The sequence below is a fragment of the Pholcus phalangioides genome, unplaced genomic scaffold (genome assembly GCF_987345545.1).
Source record: "Pholcus phalangioides strain wild (caught in Gottingen) unplaced genomic scaffold, Ppha-v1.0 ptg000040l_1, whole genome shotgun sequence".
Classification (NCBI taxonomy): domain Eukaryota; kingdom Metazoa; phylum Arthropoda; class Arachnida; order Araneae; family Pholcidae; genus Pholcus; species Pholcus phalangioides.
In genome coordinates this window covers 7,378,387-7,394,755 of record NW_028301626.1, presented here as the reverse complement: position 1 = coordinate 7,394,755, position 16,369 = coordinate 7,378,387, and positions in this window count along the sequence as shown.

The following is a 16,369-nucleotide window of genomic DNA, read 5'->3' as shown; positions in this document are numbered from 1 at the left end:
TTCCGTATTTGTACAGAAGCAGCGTGATTGGTCATTTCCAGAATTCGAACCTGAGTCGTCAGGACGAGAGTCAGATATCTTAACCACTCGACTACACAGCACGTCCTAAAACTGGGTTTAGGAAGACTGTAAAGGTAAGTGGAATATTGGAAACTAGTTTGAGTTTCGTATTTGTACAGAAGTAGCTCGATTGGTCATTCCGGGATTCGAACCTGAGTCGTCAGGACGAGAGTCAGATATCTTAAAAACTCGACTACACAGCACGTCTTATAACTGGGTTCAGGAAGACAGTAAAGGTATGTGGAATATTGGAAACTAGTTTGAGTTCCGTATTTGTACAGAAGAAGCGTGATTATTCATTGCGGGATTCGAACCAGGGTTGTCAGGATGAGAGTCAGGTATCTTTACCACTCGACTACACAGCACATCTCAAAACTGGTTTAGGAAGACTGTAAAGTTATGTGGAATATTGGAAACTAGTTTGAGTTCCGTATTTGTACAGAAGTAGCTCGATTGGTCATTCCGGGATTCGAACCTGAGTCGTCAGGACGAGAGTCAGATATCTTAACCTCTCGACTACACAGCACGTCTTATAACTGGGTTTAGGAAGACAGTAAAGGTATGTGGAATATTGGAAACTAGTTTGAGTTCCGTATTTGTACAGATGAAACGGGATTATTCATTACGGGATTCGAACCCGGGTCGTCAGGACGAGAGCCAGATATCTTAACCACTCGACTACACAGCACGTCTTATAACAGCGTTTAGGAAGACTGTAAAGGTATGTGGAATATTGGAAACTAGTTTGTGTTCCGTATTTGTACAGAAGCAGCGTGATTGGTCATTTCCAGAATTCGAACCTGAGTCGTCAGGACGAGATTCAGATATCTTAACCACTCGACTGCACAGCACGTCTTATAACTGGGTTTAGGAAGACAGTAAAGGTATTTGGAATATTGGAAACTAGTTTGAGTTCCGTATTTGTACAGAAGTAGCTTGATTGGTCATTGCGGGATTCGAACCCGGGTCGTCAGGACGAGAGTCAGATATCTTAACCCCTCGACTACACAGCACATCTCAAAACTGGGTCTAGGAAGACTGTAAAGCTATGTGGAATAATTGAAACTAGTTTGAGTTCCGTATTTGTACAGAAGTAGCTCGATTGGTCATTCCGGGATTCGAACCCGGGTGGTCAGGACGAGAGTGAGATATCTTATTCACTCGACTACACAGCACGTCTTATAACAGGGTTTAGGAAGACTGTAAAGATATGTGGAATATTGGAAACTAGTTTGAGTTCCGTATTTGTACAGAAGTAGCTTGATTGGTCATTGCGGGTTTCGAACCTGAGTCGTCAGGCCGAGAGTGAGATATCTTAATCACTCGACTACACAGCACGTCTTATAACTGGGTTTAGGAAGACTGTAAAGTTATGTGGAATATTGGAAACTAGTTTGAGTTCCGTATTTGTACAGAAGTAGCTCGATTGGTCATTCCGGGATTCGAACCTGAGTCGTCAGGCCGAGAGTGAGATATCTTAATCACTCGACTACACAGCACGTCTTATAACTGGGTTTAGGAAGACTGTAAAGGTATGTGGAATATTGGAAACTAGTTTGAGTTCCGTATTTGTACAGAAGAAACGGGATTATTCATTACGGGATTCGAACCCGGGTGGTCAGGACGAGAGTCAGATATCTTATTCACTCGACTACACAGCACGTCTTATAACAGGGTTTAGGAAGACTGTAAAGGTATGTGGAATATTGGAAACTAGTTTGTGTTCCGTATTTGTACAGAAGCAGCGTGATTGGTCATTTCCAGAATTCGAACCTGAGTCGTCAGGACGAGATTCAGATATCTTAACCACTCGACTACACAGCACGTGCTAAAACTGGGTTTAGGAAGACTGTAAAGGTAAGTGGAATATTGGAAACTACTTTGAGTTCCGTATTTGTACAGAAGAAGCGTGATTATTCATTGCGGGATTCGAACCCTTGTCGTCAGGATGAGAGTCAGATATCTTATCCACTCGACTACACAGCACGTCTTATAACTGGGTTTAGGAAGACAGTAAAGGTATGTGGAATATTGGAAACTAGTTTGAGTTCCGTATCTGTACAGAAGTAGCTTGATTGGTCATTCCCGGGATTCGAACCCGGGTCGTCAGGACGAGAGCCAGATATCTTAACCACTCGACTACACAGAACGTCTTATAACTGGGTTTAGGAAGACAGTAAAGGTATGTGGAATATTGGAAACTAGTTTGCGTTCCGTATTTGTACAGAAGTAGCTTGATTGGTCATTGCGGGATTCGAACCCGGGTCGTCAGGACGAGATTCAGATATCTTAACTACTCGACTACACAGCACATCTCAAAACTGGGTTTAGAAAGACTGTAAAGCTATGTGGAATATTGGAAACAGGTTTGAGTTCCGTATTTGTACAGAAGCAGCGTGATTGGTCATTTCCAGAATTCGAACCTGAGTCGTCAGGACGAGAGTCAGATATCTTCACCAATCGACTACACAGCACGTCCTGAAACTGGGTTCAGGAAGACTGTAAAGGTAAGTGGAATATTAGAAACTAGTTTGAGTTCCGTATTTGTAAAAAGAAGCATGATTGGTCATTCCGGGATTCGAACCCGGGCCGTCAGGATGAGAGTCAGGTATCTTTACCACTCGACTACACAGCATATCTCAAAACTGGGTTTAGGAAGACTGTAAAGGTATTTGGAATATTGGAAACTAGTTTGAGTTCCGTATTTGTACAGAAGAAGCGTGATTATTCATTGCGGGATTCGAACCAGGGTTGTCAGGATGAGAGTCAGGTATCTTTACCACTCGACTACACAGCACATCTCAAAACTGGTTTAGGAAGACTGTAAAGGTATTTGGAATATTGGAAACTAGTTTGAGTTCCGTATTTGTACAGAAGTAGCTCGATTGGTCATTCCGGGATTCGAAATTGAGTCGTCAGGGCGAGAGTCAGATATCTTAACCACTCGACTACACAGCACGTTTTATAACTCGGTTTAGGAAGACTGTGAAACTATGTGGAATATTGGAAACTAAATTTAGTTCCGTATTTGTACAGAAGTAGCTCGATTGGTCATTCCGGGATTCGAACCTGAGCCGTCAGGACGAGAGTCAGATATCTTAACCACTCGACTACACAGCACGTCTTATAACAGGGTTTAGGAAGACAGTAAAGGTATGTGGAATATTGGAAACTACTTTGAGTTCCGTATTTGTAAAGAAGAAGCATGATTATTCATTGCGGGATTCGAACCCGTGTCGTCAAGATGAGAGTCAGGTATCTTTACCACTCGACTACACAGCACGTGCTAAAACTGGGTTTAGGAAGACTGTAAAGCTATGTGGAATATTGGAAACTAGTTTGAGTTCCGTATTTGTACAGAAGCAGCGTGATTGGTCATTTCCAGAATTCGAACCTGAGTCGTCAGGACGAGATTCAGATATCTTAACCACTCGACTACACAGCACGTCCTAAAACTGGGTTTAGGAAGGCTGTAAAGGTATTTGGAATATTGGAAACTACTTTGAGATCCGTATTTGTACAGAAGAAGCGTGATTGGTAATTCCGGGATTCGAACCCGGGTCGTCAGGACGAGAGTCAGATATCTTAACCCCTCGACTACACAGCACATCTTATAACTGGGTTTAGGAAGACTGTAAAGGTATTTGGAATATTGGAAACTAGTTTGAGTTCCGTATTTGTACAGAAGTAGCTCGATTGGTCATTCCGGGATTCGAACCTGAGTCGTCAGGACGAGAGTCAGATATCTTAACCACTCGACTACACAACACGTCTTATAACAGCGTTTAGGAAGACAGTAAAGGTATGTGGAATATTGGAAACTAGTTTGTGTTCCGTATTTGTACAGAAGCAGCGTGATTGGTCATTTCCAGAATTCGAACCTGAGTCGTCAGGACGAGAGTCAGATATCTTAACCACTCGACTACACAGCACGTCCTAAAACTGGGTTTAGGAAGACTGTAAAGGTAAGTGGAATATTGGAAACTACTTTGAGATCCGTATTTGTACAGAAGAAGCGTGATTGGTGATTCCGGGATTCGAACCCGGGTCGTCAGGACGAGAGTCAGATATCTTATTCCCTCGACTACACAGCACATCTTATAACTGGGTTTAGGAAGACTGTAAAGGTATTTGGAATATTGGAAACTAGTTTGAGTTTCGTATTTGTACAGAAGTAGCTCGATTGGTCATTCCGGGATTCGAACCTGAGTCGTCAGGACGAGAGTCAGATATCTTAAAAACTCGACTACACAGCACGTCTTATAACTGGGTTCAGGAAGACAGTAAAGGTATGTGGAATATTGGAAACTAGTTTGAGTTCCGTATTTGTACAGAAGAAGCGTGATTATTCATTGCGGGATTCGAACCAGGGTCGTCAGGATGAGAGTCAGGTATCTTTACCACTCGACTACACAGCACATCTCAAAACTGGTTTAGGAAGACTGTAAAGGTATTTGGAATATTGGAAACTAGTTTGAGTTCCGTATTTGTACAGAAGTAGCTCGATTGGTCATTCCGGGATTCGAAATTGAGTCGTCAGGGCGAGAGTCAGATATCTTAACCACTCGACTACACAGCACGTTTTATAACTCGATTTAGGAAGACTGTGAAACTATGTGGAATATTGGAAACTAAATTTAGTTCCGTATTTGTACAGAAGTAGCTCGATTGGTCATTCCGGGATTCGAACCCGGGTCGTCAGGACGAGAGTCAGATATCTTAACTACTCGACTACACAGCACATCTCAAAACTTTGTTTAGGAAGACTGTAAAGGTAAGTGGAATATTGGAAAGTAGTTTGAGTTCCGTATTTGTACAGAAGTAGCTCGATTGGTCATTCCGGGATTCGAACCTGAGCCGTCAGGACGAGAGTCAGATATCTTGACCACTCGACTACACAGCACATCTCAAAACTGGTTTAGGAAGACTGTAAAGGTATTTGGAATATTGGAAACTAGTTTGAGTTCCGTATTTGTACAGAAGTAGCTTGATTGGTCATTGCGGGATTCGAATCCGGGTCGTCAGGATGAGAGTGAGGTATCTTTACCACTCGACTACACAGCACATCTCAAAACTGGTTTAGGAAGACTGTAAAGGTATTTGGAATATTGGAAACTAGTTTGAGTTCCGTATTTGTACAGAAGTAGCTTGATTGGTCATTGCGGGATTCGAACCCGTGTCGTCAGGATGAGAGTCAGGTATCTTTACCACTCGACTACACAGCACGTCTTATAACTGGGTTTAGGAAGACTGTAAAGCTATGTGGAATATTGGAAACTAGTTTGAGTTCCGTATCTGTACAGAAGCAGCGTGATTGGTCATTTCCAGAATTCGAACCTGAGTCGTCAGGACGAGATTCAGATATCTTAACCACTCGACTACACAGCACGTCCTAAAACTGGGTTTAGGAAGGCTGTAAAGGTATTTGGAATATTGGAAACTATTTTGAGATCCGTATTTGTACAGAAGAAGCGTGATTGGTAATTCCGGGATTCGAACCCGGGTCGTCAGGACGAGAGTCAGATATCTTAACCACTCGACTACACAACACGTCTTATAACAGCGTTTAGGAAGACAGTAAAGGTATGTGGAATATTGGAAACTAGTTTGTGTTCCGTATTTGTACAGAAGCAGCGTGATTGGTCATTTCCAGAATTCGAACCTGAGTCGTCAGGACGAGAGTCAGATATCTTAACCACTCGACTACACAGCACGTCCTAAAACTGGGTTTAGGAAGACTGTAAAGGTAAGTGGAATATTGGAAACTACTTTGAGATCCGTATTTGTACAGAAGAAGCGTGATTGGTGATTCCGGGATTCGAACCCGGGTCGTCAGGACGAGAGTCAGATATCTTATTCCCTCGACTACACAGCACATCTTATAACTGGGTTTAGGAAGACTGTAAAGGTATTTGGAATATTGGAAACTAGTTTGAGTTTCGTATTTGTACAGAAGTAGCTCGATTGGTCATTCCGGGATTCGAACCTGAGTCGTCAGGACGAGAGTCAGATATCTTAAAAACTCGACTACACAGCACGTCTTATAACTGGGTTCAGGAAGACTGTAAAGGTAAGTGGAATATTGGAAACTAGTTTGAGTTCCGTATTTGTACAGAAGTAGCTTGATTGGTCATTGCGGGATTCGAATCCGGGTCGTCAGGATGAGAGTGAGGTATCTTTACCACTCGACTACACAGCACGTCTTATAACTGGGTTTACGAAGACTGTAAAGGTATTTGGAATATTGGAAACTAGTTTGAGTTCCGTATTTGTACAGAAGTAGCTTGATTGGTCATTGCGGGATTCGAACCCGTGTCGTCAGGATGAGAGTCAGGTATCTTTACCACTCGACTACACAGCACGTTTTATAACTGGGTTTAGGAAGACTGTAAAGCTATGTGGAATATTGGAAACTAGTTTGAGTTCCGTATCTGTACAGAAGTAGCTTGATTGGTCATTCCCGGGATTCGAACCCGGGTCGTCAGGACGAGAGCCAGATATCTTAACCACTCGACTACACAGAACGTCTTATAACTGGGTTTAGGAAGACAGTAAAGGTATGTGGAATATTGGAAACTAGTTTGCGTTCCGTATTTGTACACAAGTAGCTTGATTGGTCATTGCGGGATTCGAACCCGGGTCGTCAGGATGAGAGTCAGGTATCTTAACTACTCGACTACACAGCACATCTCAAAACTGGGTTTAGAAAGACTGTAAAGCTATGTGGAATATTGCAAACAGGTTTGAGTTCCGTATTTGTACAGAAGAAACGTGATTATTCATTACGGGATTCGAACCCGGGTCATCAGGACGAGAGCCAGATATCTTAACCACTCGACTACACAGCACGTCTTATAACAGGGTTTAGGAAGACTGTAAAGGTATGTGGAATATTGGAAACTAGTTTGTGTTCCGTATTTGTACAGAAGCAGCGTGATTGGTCATTTCCAGAATTCGAACCTGAGTCGTCAGGACGAGAGTCAGATATCTTAACCACTCGACTACACAGCACGTCCTAAAACTGGGTTTAGGAAGACTGTAAAGGTAAGTGGAATATTGGAAACTACTTTGAGATCCGTATTTGTACAGAAGAAGCGTGATTAGTGATTCCGGGATTCGAACCCGGATCGTCAGGACGAGAGTCAGATATCTTATTCCCTCGACTACACAGCACATCTTATAACTGGGTTTAGGAAGACTGTAAAGGTATTTGGAATATTGGAAACTAGTTTGAGTTTCGTATTTGTACAGAAGTAGCTCGATTGGTCATTCCCGGATTCGAACCTGAGTCGTCAGGACGAGAGTCAGATATCTTAAAAACTCGACTACACAGCACGTCTTATAACTGGGTTCAGGAAGACAGTAAAGGTATGTGGAATATTGGAAACTAGTTTGAGTTCCGTATTTGTGCAGAAGTAGCTTTATTGGTCATTCCGGGATTCGAACCCGGGTGGTCAGGACGAGAGTCAGATATCTTATTCACTCGACTACACAGCACGTCTTATAACAGGGTTTAGGAAGACTGTAAATTAATGTGGAATATTGGAAACTAGTTTGAGTTCCGTATTTGTACAGAAGTAGCTCGATTGGTCATTCCGGGATTCGAACCTGAGTCGTCAGGACGAGAGTCAGATATCTTAACCACTCGACTACACAGCACGTCTTATAACTGGGTTCAGGAAGACAGTAAAGGTATGTGGAATATTGGAAACTAGTTTGAGTTCCGTATTTGTACAGAAGAAGCGTGATTATTCATTGCGGGATTCGAACCAGGGTCGTCAGGATGAGAGTCAGGTATCTTTACCACTCGACTACACAGCACATCTCAAAACTGGTTTAGGAAGACTGTAAAGGTATTTCGAATATTGGAAACTAGTTTGAGTTCCGTATTTGTACAGAAGTAGCTCGATTGGTCATTCCGGGATTCGAAATTGAGTCGTCAGGACGAGAGTCAGATATCTTAACCACTCAGCACGTTTTATAACTCGGTTTAGGAAGACTGTGAAGCTATGTGGAATATTGGAAACTAAATTTAGTTCCGTATTTGTACAGAAGTAGTTCGATTGGTCATTCCGGGATTCGAACCTGAGTCGTCAGGACGAGAGTCAGATATCTTAACCACTCGACTACACAGCACGTCCTAAAACTGGGTTTAGGAAGACTGTAAAGGTATTGGGAATATTGGAAACTACTTTGAGTTCCGTATTTGTAAAGAAGAAGCGTGATTGGTCATTCCGGGATTCGAACCCGGGTCGTCAGGAAGAGAGCCAGATATCTTAACCACTCGACTACACAGAACGTCTTATAACTGGGTTTAGGAAGACAGTAAAGGTATGTGGAATATTGGAAACTAGTTTGAGTTCCGTATTTGTAAAGAAGAAGCATGATTATTCATTGCGGGATTCGAACCCGTGTCGTCAGGATGAGTGTTAGGTATCTTTACCACTCGACTACACAGCACATCTCAAAACTGGGTTTAGGAAGACAGTAAAGGTATTTGGAATATTGGAAACTAGTTTGAGTTCCGTATTTGTAAATAAGAAGCGTGATTGGTCATTGCGGGATTCGAACCCGGGTCGTCAGGACGAGATTCAGATATCTTAACTACTCGACTACACAGCACATCTCAAAACTGGGTTTAGGAAGACTGTAAAGCTATGTGGAATATTGGAAACAGGTTTGAGTTCCGTATTTGTACAGAAGCAGCGTGTTTGGTCATTCCCAGAATTCGAACCTGAGTCGTCAGGACGAGAGTCAGATATCTTAACCACTCGACTACACAGCACGTCCTAAAACTGGGTCTAGGAAGACTGTAAAGGTATTTGGAATATTGGAAACTAGTTTGAGTTCCGTATTTGTACGGAAGTAGCTCGATTGGTCATTCCGGGATTCGAACCTGAGTCGTCAGGACGAGAGTCAGATATCTTATCCACTCGACTACACAGCACGTCTTATAACTGGGTTTAGGAAGACAGTAAAGGTATGTGGAATATTGGAAACTAGTTTGAGTTCCGTATTTGTACAGAAGCAGCGTGATTGGTCATTTCCAGAATTCGAACCTGAGCCGTCAGGACGAGATTCCGATATCTTAACCACTCGACTACACAGCACGTTTTATAACTGGGTTTAGGAAGACTGTGAAGCTATGTGGAATATTGGAAACTAGTTTGAGTTCCGTATTTGTGCAGAAGTAGCTTGATTGGTCATTCCGGGATTCGAACGTGGGTGGTCAGCACGAGAGTCAGATATCTTATTCACTCGACTACACAGCACGTCTTATAACAGGGTTTAGGAAGACTGTAAAGTAATGTGGAATATTGGAAACTAGTTTGAGTTCCGTATTTGTACAGAAGAAGCGTGATTATTCATTACGGGATTCGAACCCGGGTCGTCAGGACGAGAGCCAGATATCTTAACCACTCGACTACACAGCACGTCTTATAACAGGGTTTAGGAAGACTGTAAAGGTATGTTGAATATTGGAAACTAGTTTGTGTTCCGTATTTGTACAGAAGCAGCGTGATTGGTCATTTCCAGAATTCGAACCTGAGTCGTCAGGACGAGAGTCAGATATCTTGACCACTCGACTACACAGCACATCTCAAAACTGGTTTAGGAAGACTGTAAAGGTATTTGGAATATTGGAAACTAGTTTGAGTTCCGTATTTGTACAGAAGTAGCTTGATTGGTCATTGCGGGATTCGAATCCGGGTCGTCAGGATGAGAGTGAGGTATCTTTACCACTCGACTACACAGCACGGCTTATAACTGGGTTTAGGAAGACTGTAAAGGTATTTGGAATATTGGAAACTAGTTTGAGTTCCGTATTTGTAAAGAAGAAGCATGATTATTCATTGCGGGATTCGAACCCGTGTCGTCAGGATGAGTGTTAGGTATCTTTACCACTCGACTACACAGCACATCTCAAAACTGGTTTAGGAAGACCGTAAAGCTATGTGGAATATTGGAAACTACTTTGAGTTCCGTATTTGTACAGAAGAAGCGTGATTGGTCATTCCGGGATTCGAACCCGGGTCGTCAGGATGAGAGCCAGATATCTGAACCACTCGACTACACAGCACGTTTTACAACTGGGTTTAGGAAGACTGTGAAGCTATGTGGAATATTGGAAACTAGTTTGAGTTCCGTATTTGTGCAGAAGTAGCTTGATTGGTCATTCCGGGATTCGAACGTGGGTGGTCAGGACGAGAGTCAGATATCTTATTCACTCGACTACACAGCACGTCTTATAACAGGGTTTAGGAAGACTGTAAAGTAATGTGGAATATTGGAAACTAGTTTGAGTTCCGTATTTGTACAGAAGTAGCTCGATTGGTCATTCCGGGATTCGAACCTGAGCCGTCAGGACGAGAGTCAGATATCTTAACCACTCGACTACACAGCACGTCTTATAACTGGGTTTAGGAAGACAGTAAAGGTATGTGGAATATTGGAAACTACTTTGAGTTCCGTATTTGTACAGAAGAAGCGTGATTATTCATTACGGGATTCGAACCTGAGTCGTCAGGACGAGAGTCAGATATCTTGACCACTCGACTACACAGCACATCTCAAAACTGGTTTAGGAAGACTGTAAAGGTATTTGGAATATTGGAAACTAGTTTGAGTTCCGTATTTGTACAGAAGTAGCTTGATTGGTCATTGCGGGATTCGAATCCGGGTCGTCAGGATGAGAGTGAGGTATCTTTACCACTCGACTACACAGCACGTCTTATAACTGGGTTTAGGAAGACTGTAAAGGTATTTGGAATATTGGAAACTAGTTTGAGTTCCGTATTTGTAAAGAAGAAGCATGATTATTCATTGCGGGATTCGAACCCGTGTCGTCAGGATGAGTGTTAGGTATCTTTACCACTCGACTACACAGCACATCTCAAAACTGGTTTAGGAAGACCGTAAAGCTATGTGGAATATTGGAAACTACTTTGAGTTCCGTATTTGTACAGAAGAAGCGTGATTGGTCATTCCGGGATTCGAACCCGGGTCGTCAGGATGAGAGCCAGATATCTGAACCACTCGACTACACAGCACGTCTTATAACAGGGTTTAGGAAGACTGTAAAGGTATGTGGAATATTGGAAACTAGTTTGTGTTCCGCATTTGTACAGAAGCAGCGTGATTGGTCATTTCCAGAATTCGAACCTGAGTCGTCAGGACGAGATTCAGATATCTTAACCACTCGACTACACAGCACGTGCTAAAACTGGGTTTAGGAAGACTGTAAAGGTAAGTGGAATATTGGAAACTACTTTGAGTTCCGTATTTGTACAGAAGAAGCGTGATTATTCATTGCGGGATTCGAACCCTTGTCGTCAGGATGAGAGTCAGGTATCTTTACCACTCGACTACACAGCACGTCTTATAACTGGGTTTAGGAAGACTGTAAAGCTATGTGGAATATTGGAAACTAGTTTGAGTTCCGTATCTGTACAGAAGTAGTTTGATTGGTCATTCCCGGGATTCGAACCCGGGTCGTCAGGACGAGAGCCAGATATCTTAACCACTCGACTACACAGAACGTCTTATAACTGGGTTTAGGAAGACAGTAAAGGTATGTGGAATATTGGAAACTAGTTTGCGTTCCGTATTTGTACAGAAGTGGCTTGATTGGTCATTGCGGGATTCGAACCCGGGTCGTCAGGACGAGATTCAGATATCTTAACTACTCGACTACACAGCACATCTCAAAACTGGGTTTAGAAAGACTGTAAAGCTATATGGAATATTGGAAACAGGTTTGAGTTCCGTATTTGTACAGAAGCAGCGTGATTGGTCATTTCCAGAATTCGAACCTGAGTCGTCAGGACGAGAGTCAGATATCTTCACCAATCGACTACACAGCACGTCCTGAAACTGGGTTCAGGAAGACTGTAAAGGTAAGTGGAATATTAGAAACTAGTTTGAGTTCCGTATTTGTAAAAAGAAGCATGATTGGTCATTCCGGAATTCGAACCCGGGCCGTCAGGATGAGAGTCAGGTATCTTTACCACTCGACTACACAGCATATCTCAAAACTGGGTTTAGGAAGACTGTAAAGGTATTTGGAATATTGGAAACTAGTCTGAGTTCCGTATTTGTACAGAAGCAGCGTGATTGGTCATTTCCAGAATTCGAACCTGAGTCGTCAGGACGAGATTCAGATATCTTAACCACTCGACTACACAGCACGTCCTAAAACTGGGTTTAGGAAGGCTGTAAAGGTATTTGGAATATTGGAAACTACTTTGAGATCCGTATTTGTACAGAAGAAGCGTGATTGGTAATTCCGGGATTCGAACCCGGGTCGTCAGGACGAGAGTCAGATATCTTAACCCCTCGACTACACAGCACATCTTATAACTGGGTTTAGGAAGACAGTAAAGGTATGTGGAATATTCGAAACTAGTTTGCGTTCCGTATTTGTACAGAAGTAGCTTGATTGGTCATTGCGGGATTCGAACCCGGGTCGTCAGGACGAGATTCAGATATCTTAACTACTCGACTACACAGCACATCTCAAAACTGGGTTTAGAAAGACTGTAAAGCTATGTGGAATATTGGAAACTAGTTTGTGTTCCGTATTTGTACAGAAGCAGCGTGATTGGTCATTTCCAGAATTCGAACCTGAGTCGTCAGGACGAGAGTCAGATATCTTAACCACTCGACTACACAGCACGTCCTAAAACTGGGTTTAGGAAGACTGTAAAGGTAAGTGGAATATTGGAAACTACTTTGAGATCCGTATTTGTACAGAAGAAGCGTGATTGGTGATTCCGGGATTCGAACCCGGGTCGTCAGGACGAGAGTCAGATATCTTATTCCCTCGACTACACAGCACATCTTATAACTGGGTTTAGGAAGACTGTAAAGGTATTTGGAATATTGGAAACTAGTTTGAGTTTCGTATTTGTACAGAAGTAGCTCGATTGGTCATTCCGGGATTCGAACCTGAGTCGTCAGGACGAGAGTCAGATATCTTAAAAACTCGACTACACAGCACGTCTTATAACTGGGTTCAGGAAGACTGTAAAGGTAAGTGGAATATTGGAAACTAGTTTGAGTTCCGTATTTGTACAGAAGTAGCTTGATTGGTCATTGCGGGATTCGAATCCGGGTCGTCAGGATGAGAGTGAGGTATCTTTACCACTCGACTACACAGCACGTCTTATAACTGGGTTTACGAAGACTGTAAAGGTATTTGGAATATTGGAAACTAGTTTGAGTTCCGTATTTGTACAGAAGTAGCTTGATTGGTCATTGCGGGATTCGAACCCGTGTCGTCAGGATGAGAGTCAGGTATCTTTACCACTCGACTACACAGCACGTTTTATAACTGGGTTTAGGAAGACTGTAAAGCTATGTGGAATATTGGAAACTAGTTTGAGTTCCGTATCTGTACAGAAGTAGCTTGATTGGTCATTCCCGGGATTCGAACCCGGGTCGTCAGGACGAGAGCCAGATATCTTAACCACTCGACTACACAGAACGTCTTATAACTGGGTTTAGGAAGACAGTAAAGGTATGTGGAATATTGGAAACTAGTTTGCGTTCCGTATTTGTACACAAGTAGCTTGATTGGTCATTGCGGGATTCGAACCCGGGTCGTCAGGATGAGAGTCAGGTATCTTAACTACTCGACTACACAGCACATCTCAAAACTGGGTTTAGAAAGACTGTAAAGCTATGTGGAATATTGCAAACAGGTTTGAGTTCCGTATTTGTACAGAAGAAACGTGATTATTCATTACGGGATTCGAACCCGGGTCATCAGGACGAGAGCCAGATATCTTAACCACTCGACTACACAGCACGTCTTATAACAGGGTTTAGGAAGACTGTAAAGGTATGTGGAATATTGGAAACTAGTTTGTGTTCCGTATTTGTACAGAAGCAGCGTGATTGGTCATTTCCAGAATTCGAACCTGAGTCGTCAGGACGAGAGTCAGATATCTTAACCACTCGACTACACAGCACGTCCTAAAACTGGGTTTAGGAAGACTGTAAAGGTAAGTGGAATATTGGAAACTACTTTGAGATCCGTATTTGTACAGAAGAAGCGTGATTAGTGATTCCGGGATTCGAACCCGGATCGTCAGGACGAGAGTCAGATATCTTATTCCCTCGACTACACAGCACATCTTATAACTGGGTTTAGGAAGACTGTAAAGGTATTTGGAATATTGGAAACTAGTTTGAGTTTCGTATTTGTACAGAAGTAGCTCGATTGGTCATTCCCGGATTCGAACCTGAGTCGTCAGGACGAGAGTCAGATATCTTAAAAACTCGACTACACAGCACGTCTTATAACTGGGTTCAGGAAGACAGTAAAGGTATGTGGAATATTGGAAACTAGTTTGAGTTCCGTATTTGTGCAGAAGTAGCTTTATTGGTCATTCCGGGATTCGAACCCGGGTGGTCAGGACGAGAGTCAGATATCTTATTCACTCGACTACACAGCACGTCTTATAACAGGGTTTAGGAAGACTGTAAATTAATGTGGAATATTGGAAACTAGTTTGAGTTCCGTATTTGTACAGAAGTAGCTCGATTGGTCATTCCGGGATTCGAACCTGAGTCGTCAGGACGAGAGTCAGATATCTTAACCACTCGACTACACAGCACGTCTTATAACTGGGTTCAGGAAGACAGTAAAGGTATGTGGAATATTGGAAACTAGTTTGAGTTCCGTATTTGTACAGAAGAAGCGTGATTATTCATTGCGGGATTCGAACCAGGGTCGTCAGGATGAGAGTCAGGTATCTTTACCACTCGACTACACAGCACATCTCAAAACTGGTTTAGGAAGACTGTAAAGGTATTTCGAATATTGGAAACTAGTTTGAGTTCCGTATTTGTACAGAAGTAGCTCGATTGGTCATTCCGGGATTCGAAATTGAGTCGTCAGGACGAGAGTCAGATATCTTAACCACTCAGCACGTTTTATAACTCGGTTTAGGAAGACTGTGAAGCTATGTGGAATATTGGAAACTAAATTTAGTTCCGTATTTGTACAGAAGTAGTTCGATTGGTCATTCCGGGATTCGAACCTGAGTCGTCAGGACGAGAGTCAGATATCTTAACCACTCGACTACACAGCACGTCCTAAAACTGGGTTTAGGAAGACTGTAAAGGTATTGGGAATATTGGAAACTACTTTGAGTTCCGTATTTGTAAAGAAGAAGCGTGATTGGTCATTCCGGGATTCGAACCCGGGTCGTCAGGAAGAGAGCCAGATATCTTAACCACTCGACTACACAGAACGTCTTATAACTGGGTTTAGGAAGACAGTAAAGGTATGTGGAATATTGGAAACTAGTTTGCGTTCCGTATTTGTACAGAAGTAGCTTGATTGGTCATTGCAGGATTCGAATCCGGGTCGTCAGGATGAGAGTGAGTTATCTTTACCACTCGACTACACAGCACGTCTTATAACTGGGTTTAGGAAGACTATAAAGGTATTTGGAATATTGGAAACTAGTTTGAGTTCCGTATTTGTAAAGAAGAAGCATGATTATTCATTGCGGGATTCGAACCCGTGTCGTCAGGATGAGTGTTAGGTATCTTTACCACTCGACTACACAGCACATCTCAAAACTGGGTTTAGGAAGACAGTAAAGGTATTTGGAATATTGGAAACTAGTTTGAGTTCCGTATTTGTAAATAAGAAGCGTGATTGGTCATTGCGGGATTCGAACCCGGGTCGTCAGGACGAGATTCAGATATCTTAACTACTCGACTACACAGCACATCTCAAAACTGGGTTTAGGAAGACTGTAAAGCTATGTGGAATATTGGAAACAGGTTTGAGTTCCGTATTTGTACAGAAGCAGCGTGTTTGGTCATTCCCAGAATTCGAACCTGAGTCGTCAGGACGAGAGTCAGATATCTTAACCACTCGACTACACAGCACGTCCTAAAACTGGGTCTAGGAAGACTGTAAAGGTATTTGGAATATTGGAAACTAGTTTGAGTTCCGTATTTGTACGGAAGTAGCTCGATTGGTCATTCCGGGATTCGAACCTGAGTCGTCAGGACGAGAGTCAGATATCTTATCCACTCGACTACACAGCACGTCTTATAACAGGGTTTAGGAAGACTGTAAAGTAATGTGGAATATTGGAAACTAGTTTGAGTTCCGTATTTGTACAGAAGAAGCGTGATTATTCATTACGGGATTCGAACCCGGGTCGTCAGGACGAGAGCCAGATATCTTAACCACTCGACTACACAGCACGTCTTATAACAGGGTTTAGGAAGACTGTAAAGGTATGTTGAATATTGGAAACTAGTTTGTGTTCCGTATTTGTAC